Here is a 9,813-nt window from a genome sequence, read left to right on the forward strand (position 1 = left end):
CTGTGGGGGCATATTTGGCATTGTGGGGGTATATCTGAAGCACTGTGGGGGCATATCTGTGGCACTATGGGGGCATATCTGGCACTGTAGGGGCATATGTGTGGCACTGTGAAGGCATATCTGTGGCACTGTGGGGGCGTATTTGGCATTGTGGGGGCATATATGTGTCACTGTGGGGGCACATTTGTGTCACTGTGGGGGCATATATGTGGCACTGTATGGGGCAAATGGCAGTGGCAGGGGACTGGAGGGGGAGACCCAGGGCCAGAGACAGTGAGTTGTGCTGCTTGTGGCACTGTGGAGGCATATGTGTGGCACTGTGGGGGCATATATGTATGGCACTGTGGGGGCATATCTGGCACTGTGGGGGCATATTAGTAAATGGCATCAGTTGTACGGCAGCAGCGCCTGGGGCATAATGTGTAATAGGCATTACGGTGTGGGGAGTATTGTGTAATTGCCAACACAGTGTGGTGTGTAATGGGCATCACAGTGTGGGATCTAATGGGCATTATGGTGTGCGACATAATGTGTAATTGTCATCACGGTGTGCGACATAATGTGTAATTGTCATCACAGTGTGCGGCGTAATGTGTAATTGTCATCACAGTGTGCGGCGTAATGTGTAATTGGCATCACTGATAAATAGTGTATAATGATTTAAGTAGCCTGTCATTGTTTGGCCTTGATCTGTGAGGTGTACTAGGTCACTGTGTGGGCCTTTATATTTTTATGTCACTGTGTGGCCTTCAGCCCGCCAACTTAAGTGCGGGAGGACAATGACAATTCCTGCGGTAACCAATGTTGGGACATGCAGGTTGCAAAAGTGAGATGTAAGGTAATTGTTTTCCTGCTAGACCACGCCCTTATATTAAGCCACACCCCTTTGAAAAATAAACCACTCCCCCTATTTCGCCGCGCGCGCCTTCGTCGCGCGCAATTTCTTCAGTATACTTTTTTATTTGGGGGGGGGGGGGGGGGGCGCATTTTTATTTCTTTGCACTGGGAGCTAAATGGTCTAGAAACGGCCCTGGATACAGCTACAACAGATCAGTATAGCCAGCACAGAGAGGCTAAACCCGATCTATAAATTAGGATCAGGGGACGCCTCTAAACGTATAGATAGCACGAAGAGCTTAACGTGATAATCATCAGGAAGACAATTTAACTCCTGATAGGACAGAAAGAGAGGACAGCTCATCGCTATTTATTCTTGCGGTAACAGATCCAAAAGTTGTCCATAAGGCAAATATCTAGTCTGTGCACAGTGAAGCTTACATATATTGTTCTAAACTGTATAAAATACACCAGCTGACAGTCCCCTGCAAAGGATAGGGAGAGAACTGTTGCAGCTGTAGAAAGTCGAACTTGAGAGACTAATGAGAGGTCCCGTTGGATCATATGTTACTTACCTTTTATGTTGGGGTACGCCCTGGGTGGGATTGTTTAACTTGTCCTTGTTGATGTACCCTGTAATAGAATAAAAAAACAAAAATATTGTTTAGTATTGTAAAAATAAGTTAAGATAATTATCGCATAGCCATTCTGTGGCGATAGTTGCGTTTACGCTATTTGAGACGTTGCGTTGCCACAGAAGTAGTGATCACTATTTAGAGACATATAGGTGTATCCACACTGTTTTAGTATCTCGCCTTACACTGTGTTAAGAAATATATTGCTATGTGATTTGAGTTTGCTGGACCCCTCCTTTTTCAGTTTCCAGAGGGACTTCGAGATTCCAGTACAATAAAATGTATCTGGTTTTATTGGAGCGTTGTTATCCTTGATAGAGTATTAAATAGAAATTGTTAATCTAACTGAAAAACTCCTATATACTCACCTTATCACCCCGACGGGTGCTACACATTAATTGGCGTCTGACGAACAGGATCGTACGAAGAGAAAAACAAACAAAACAACTATGTCGACATCAGGAGAGTCGGAGTCGGAGGCCCCAGTAGATGTACAACTAAACGCTGAACCCAGCACTTCATCCACTCAAGCAACCATGACGGGTGTAAACGCTATTACGCTACCATATTATTTCGGAACCCCCTGGCTACCTATCTATTCAGGAGAAATTCCGAGGAAAGATACCAATACGTTGATCCAGTTTCAAACGAGGTTACGGTCAATGTTCACCCTATGCCCGATGGAAGTGCACCAACAGGTGGAAGTCCTTATAGGACAACTAAAAGGATCAGCTCTGAGAGAAGTGCTGTCCTGGCCGGACGAAGAAAGGAAAAATGCGGAGCAAATCTTTGCTAGGTTGGCGACCACGTTCGATACATCAACTCTATCCGAACTGAAATCCGATTTCTATGCAAGAAAACAGTTACCGGGAGAGAGTCTCAGAGATTTTTCCCTAAGCCTACAGGAATCACTTAAAGCAATTCAGTTGGTGAATAGCAAGGAAGTGGTAGAAGTCAACGATACTCTGATAAATAGGTTTATTGAAGGGACCAATAACAGCGGTGTCAAATCCCAACTTAAATTACTGAGACTCCAAAAACAGGGATGCTCTTTCCTAGACTTCAAGGAAGTTGCCATAAAGGTTATTGGCCGTAAAACGATCAGTGAAGTAGCATTCCCAGAGTTGCCGGGCTATCAAGAATCCTCACCCCGGTCCGTAGAAGAACACGTTGAACTTGAAGAGACTGAAAAGAAACCTCCAACTGTAGTGCAACATGTCCAGTCGTCATCCTCAGATCCTTCGCAGGGACTAAAAGGGCAAGTGGAAGACTTGGCCAGTGGGATGGAAGAGATAAAGAGAGAGCTTCGAAGGCTTGCAAGGCAGGGATCATTTGGAAGGGGTGATAGAGACCGAAACTATAATTACCGACAACCAAGAAATGAGTGGAGGCCAGCAGCATCGGAGCGGGGTCGCCGGCCCACCGACCGATTTGACTCCCAGGGAAGACCTATTTGCAGGAGGTGTAATCGAAGTGGACATGTCGAACGATTCTGCCAACAAGACGAAGATTTAAACTCGTCAGCCCCGGGGACGGAGATCAATCCTCGGGGAAATCAAATGTAAAAGACCCCACTCCGGAGGAGTGGGCCCCCAGATACGTGGGTCCGTGTCCTGTGTTACAAATTGTCATCGACGGAATCGGAGTGTTGGCTATGCTTGACACGGGCTCTCAGATTTCAACCATTCAAAGTGACACCTTTCAACGTTACTGGGGCGCTAAAGATAATTTACCTCCTCCTCCATCCTGGCTACGGCTGTTGGCCAGTAATGGCTTAGATATTCAATGCAAAGGGTACTGTGAAATGAACATGTGTTTGGGTAAAACCGTCCTACCACGTCAAGGGTTTCTCATTACGCAGACCACCAACCCGAATGTTCCATCTATTATTGTTGGCATGAACATTTTACAAAACTGTCCCGATGAACTGATCGGAGCACTTAAAGAAGAGTTGTCTCACGGCACTGTGATGATGCAGAGAGCTATCCGAAAGACCATTAAAGTCTTGCAGAATCAGCAACGTTTTGTTAATCCCAATGGAGATGTGGGAAAATTGAGGATAACTGATCAGAGAACTGTTATTGTACCAGCAAACTCCGAGATTATCGTCTGGGGAAAGGCGAAGTGTGGCCCCTCTGGGCGGGAGTACAATGCAATGGTGGAACCGTGCAGCGCCATCAACCAGAAAGATCTAGTAGTGGCAAGGGCCTTAGTGACTGGGACCAATGGCCGCGTCCCGTCCGCATAATGAACCCACATGATCATGCTGTCCGCTTACCCAAAAGCCATACTATTGCTAAGCTACTGTGGGTAAATTTTCAAAACATCTATGAGATTCTACATATGAATACGACGATAGAAGAGAAGACCATATCGACAGAGGAAACAGATGTTGATTGGTGGACGAAAATTCATATTGGGGAAACAAACACTCCCATCAAACTGATTGAGGGGGTTCTAAAAGTAGTAAAGGAGAATGCTGTCACCTTTAGTCAACATGAAGCTGACTTTGGCAAGGTAGAAACATCAGGTGTTATTCACGAAAGTCATAGCCCGTGGGCCGCACCAATTGTCTTGGTTCGAAAAAAGGATGGACATCTGAGGTTTTGCGTCGATTACCGCAAGTTAAACCAGATCACTCACAAAGATGCTTACCCTTTGCCGCGCATCGAAGAGTCTTTCACTGCCCTGAAAGCTGCCACTTACTTCTCGACGCTAGACCTGACTTCAGGGTACTGGCAGATACAGATGGACCCCTCTGATCGTGAAAAAACGGCCTTCACCACCCCCATGGGGCTGTTTGAATTCGACCGCATGCCCTTCGGGTTATGCAATGCTCCCAGTACCTTCCAACGTGCAATGGAGCATTGCCTGGGTCACCGCAATTTTGATATGGTACTCATATATTTGGACGATATCCTCATTTATTCCCAAACTTACCATGCGCATCTACAACACCTTGATGAGGTGTTCAAACGATTAGCCGAATACGGCTTGAAAGCCAAGCCATCCAAGTGCCATCTGCTACAAGAGAACGTTAAATTCCTAGGCCACATTGTGAGTGCTGCTGGTGTTATCCCGGATCCAGATAAGATCGCCATTATAAGAGACTGGCCTGTGCCGACTACCGTGAGGGAAGTTCGAAGCTTTCTAGGCTTTGTCGGCTACTATAGACGATTCATACGGAACTTTGCTCAGATTGTGAACCCCATCCACTCCCTTCTCAGAGGGATTGATAAACATCAGCAAAATAAAAATAAGCGTGTGACCTGGACGGAGTCTCAACAAAATGCCTTCGATCAGCTGAAACGGATGATGACTGAAACCCCCATACTGGCTTATCCAGACTATAGCCAACCTTTCCAATTGTACACGGATGCCAGTTATCTGGGACTGGGCGCCGTCTTATCTCAGCAACAGTTCGGACAAGAGCGCATCATAGCATATGCCAGTAGGAGCTTGAAAAGAACTGAGAGAAATGATTCAAATTACAGTGCCTTCAAGCTGGAACTGTTAGCCTTGGTATGGGCCGTTACTGAAAAATGTAAAGACTATTTGCTTTCCACTCCCTTTATAGCCTATACGGACAATAATCCAGTGGCCCATCTGAACTCGGCTCAACTAGGAGCCCTTGAACAACGTTGGTGCTCCAGATTAGCCAATTATCAATTTACAATTAAATATAGGAGTGGTCGAAGTAACGGTAACGCGGATGCGCTTTCCCACCTACACAGTGAAGGCAATTCTGTTGACGAAGGAGACACTTGGGAGGAAATAGAAATGCCCAACTTTCATGCCTTCTTTGCCAAACAACAAGTGATAACAACAAAGTGGAGGAAAGAGGCAAGAGAACGGGAGATCAACCCGAGCTGGACAGGTCCGAATGTCGAGTGGGCACGAATCCAAGCCGCGAGTCCTGTGCTGGAGAGATTAAAGTTATTGTTGACTTCCCCAAGTCCATTTGGAAAAGAAGAACGAATGAAAGCTGAACCCGAACTTGTAAAGTTATGGAGGCAAAGAGACCGTCTGCTGGTAAAAGAAGGACTGCTAGTGCGTGCGGTGATAAATCCAAAGACACACCGTTATGTCTACCAGATTGTCATACCTCGTCGACAAGGTGACGTTGTATTGCGAGCTTACCATGATCAGTCCGGCCATATGGGGATCGACAAGTTAGAAAGTACGGTGCGCCAGCGATTCTACTGGATCGATCTAAGAAAAGATGTGGAAGAGTGGTGCAGGGGTTGCTCCAGCTGTGCCGTAAAAAGAAAACCTGCACACGATCAAAGGGCCCCACTCCATCCGATTGTCAGTCATTTTCCTCTGGAATTGGTCTCCATTGATCATGTCAAACTAGAACCAAGTAAGACTGGATACCAATATGCCCTAACAATGGTCGACCACTTTTCCAAATTCGCAGTAGTGTTGCCCGTGAGAGATCTATCCGCTGCGACTACCACTGAAATACTGTGGAGGGCCTTTGTACGCCCGTATGGCTATCAGAAACAAATCCTTACGGATCAAGGTTCAGCCTTTGAGTCAAAACTATTCCACGAACTCTGCCAGTTATACGGTTGCAAGAAAACCCACACTACGGCATACCATCCTCAAGGAAATGGTGTCAGGGAGAGAATGAAAAGAACCTTAATCAATATACTAAGGACCCTGCCCGAAGTAGAAAGGAAGGATTGGCCAACTTTACTACCAGAAATAATATTCGTCTATAACAACACTGTTCACAGTTCCACCGGATTCACTCCTTACTTCTTATTATTTGGTCGGGAGGGGAGATTACCAGCGGATGAGAAATTAAATGTGCCCCCAACGGAAACCTATCGAGACTTTGTACATGCTGACTGGGTAAAAGATCATCAACGGCGATTGCAAGCAGCCTATGGGATTGTAGAACAGCAAGTTAAACACAAACATCAAAAACAAGCCGAGTATTACGATCAACATGCCCGAGCCGAACCTCTAAAGTTACAAGACATGGTTTGGAGACGAAAAAATGTTCGTTGCAGTAAGCTCGACTCCCACTGGGAACAGCAACCATACCTGGTAACGGACATATCGAGGGCTGAGAAAGACATTTATGAGATAACCAAGATTGGGGAAAGGCTAGCAGTTACGGTCCACAGAAATCAAATTAAGAAAGCTGTTTCTCCACATAGAGAGAGCGAGGGGAACCGAGCAGAGCAAGTCACAGACATGAAACCACCAGAAGTCACAGACAGTGCTCGATTGTTTCAGGAGATAATGAATACCTTCTGGCCTGCCGGGGGTGGTATGCTGATATCCTCCCCTATCCACTCATCTCCTGCCCCTATTGAACTTGCCACATGTTCAGATGATGAGGCTGTGTTGAGAAACGATTCCTGCATACCATCATCCTTAGAACCAGTGTACGATCCGGTGACAGAACCAAGCGAGATTCGGGCATGCGAACCTGAAGCATTGAGAAGGTCCGCCAGAACCACTAAAGGGGTTCTACCTTTAAGATATCGTTGTTAAATGTTGTCCAACGAGAAATTGTATGTTGCTTGTGGACACGCAACTTCAGCGGGGGAGTGTGTAGAACCCCACCTGTATGTGTATGTTAAATGAGTAGTGTTATAAAAGTTATGCAATAATCACATTGATAGCCGGGATAGTTGTTTCCCCACCAGGGGACCCTTATAGTGTGCCAGAGTGTATTCTCTTTAACGTGCTGCCGTAGTTGATATGTGATACAGAGGGACACAGCGGGTGTTGCTGAATGTCTCCGCAATAAAGTTAGAGGGCTCGCGATGGATAAGAAAGCAGCCGCAGGCACGGGACAGAAAAAAGCGTTACCGGCAGCAGTTGAAGGCGGTGGCGCAGATCGGAGGGGACAGAGAGCCGAGCAGAAATGCGTCCTAAGTGCTCTGACTTGGCGGCGCCGTCTTATGTTTGCAAGCAGGAACGCTACTCACAAAAGGTCCGGCGACTGGCGACGGAAGGTTTGGCAGCCTCTGATACCGCAGGGAACATCCGGTGGCGACTTGGACAGCAGCTATGATACAGACCATCCCACGAAGTCGTCATAAGGAGGCGGTGACTCGGAGGAGTGGCCTAGCTTCCCCCAGAGAGGGAGACAGCAAAAACGGGAGTGGTGAGTGTACAGCTTGCCCCTAAGGGAGGTTACAAGGCCCAGGTCCACCCCCTTCAACACACGTCTAGCTAGCAGCAGCATCCAGCCAGATCAGTGTACAGTTAAACCGTCAGGGACTGCAGATAATGATCTCTGCATTGATATGTCAGTGAAAAGATAGCGCACCATCAACCAAACCTAGTGACAGCAGCTAATTATACCCCAAGTAGCTCACATCGGTATCTAACCTATTGGAGCAGGGTTAAACCCGACCACTAGGGTCAGGGGAAGCCCACCAAAGGAACTGTTGAAATCTTCACATCTTCTTAAATTGGTCTAGCAACATTGTTACAGTAACAGGGCTAAACCCGACCTCCCTTGAGTCAGGGGACGCCCCCTAAGAGTGCTAGCTTAGCATACACTGTCTTCACCTGGATTTGCTTATAGATACAGCTACAACAGATCAGTATAGCCAGCACAGAGAGGCTAAACCCGATCTATAAATTAGGATCAGGGGACGCCTCTAAACGTATAGATAGCACGAAGAGCTTAACGTGATAATCATCAGGAAGACAATTTAACTCCTGATAGGACAGAAAGAGAGGACAGCTCATCGCTATTTATTCTTACGGTAACAGATCCAAAAGTTGTCCATAAGGCAAATATCTAGTCTGTGCACAGTGAAGCTTACATATATTGTTCTAAACTGTATAAAATACACCAGCTGACAGTCCCCTGCAAAGGATAGGGAGAGAACTGTTGCAGCTGTAGAAAGTCGAACTTGAGCGACTAATGAGAGGTCCCGTTGGATCATATGTTACTTACCTTTGATGTTGGGGTACGCCCTGGGTGGGATTGTTTAACTTGTCCTTGTTGATGTACCCTGTAATAGAATAAAAAAACAAAAATATTGTTTAGTATTGTAGAAGTAAGTTAAGATAATTATCGCATAGCCATTCTGTGGCGATAGTTGCGTTTACGCTATTTGAGACGTTGCGTTGCCACAGAAGTAGTGATCACTATTTAGAGACATATAGGTGTATCCACACTGTTTTAGTATCTCGCCTGACACTGTGTTAAGAAATATATTGCTATGTGATTTGAGTTTGCTGGACCCCTCCTTTTTCAGTTTCCAGAGGGACTTCGAGATTCCAGTACAATAAAATGTATCTGGTTTAATTGGAGCGTTGTTATCCTTGATAGAGTATTAAATAGAAATTGTTAATCTAACTGAAAAACTCCTATATACTCACCTTATCACCCCGACGGGTGCTACATGTGCTCTCCCCAACCATACATTGGTTAGGCTAATTATACCCTGCTGGGCTTTTTTGTGTTATTAGGATAGGATGTTGATACCTTGAGTTTTCAGTTAGGCCCCCATATAGACCTATGTGGAATCGATGTAGATGTTGTTAAATATTATTTAGTGGTGCTGTTGTTTCATCACCGCCATACTTTATCTGTTTGCCCTCTAGCTTCAATTTATTTAACTATAAATGTATAGTTTTATGGTTATTGTGATGGTTTTAACTTGCACTCAGGGATAACTGTCACTTAGGGGTTTATTCTAGTTCATTCTTTCTGACAAAATCCTTCTTAGATGGACAAAACCATGTGCACTGCAGGGGGGCAGATGTAACTGTAAATGTGCAGATAGAATTAGATTTGGGTGAGTTATTTTGTTTCTGTGTAGGGAAAATACTGACTGCTTTATTTTACACTGCAATATACATCTCACTTTGAAGAAAAACCCCACCCAAATCTAATTCTCTCTGCACAAGTTACATCTGCCCCACCCGCAGTGCACATGGTTTTGTCCATCTGAGAAGGATTTTGTCAGAAAGAATGAACTAGAATAACCCCCTTAATTCTATGATTAAGGCGGTGTGGCAAGCTACAAAGGAGGTGTGGCCCCACATGTGGGGCATGGCTTCACACCAGGGCCAAGAGATGCAGGCTGCACCTGGGGACTGTTGTGGCTCAGTGCTGACTCCTACACAGTCACAGGAGCTGGATGCTGCATATAGTGTTACAGTGCAGCAGCCGGCTCCTGTCACTGAGCAGAAACTGGCATTTTGGTGTCACCCCTCTGCAGGTGAGAACTGGGTTCAGTCTGCAGCCCTCTTGGGTTGTCACTGCACTCAGAGGCTCTATAATATCAAACGATAGGACTTTTAGGGACACAGAAAGCATTTTAAATGCATGCCAGAAAGGAAACCCCTGTTTCGG

Source organism: Crinia signifera, chromosome 19 (genome assembly GCF_055691185.1).
Source record: "Crinia signifera chromosome 19, ASM5569118v1, whole genome shotgun sequence".
NCBI lineage: Eukaryota > Metazoa > Chordata > Amphibia > Anura > Myobatrachidae > Crinia > Crinia signifera.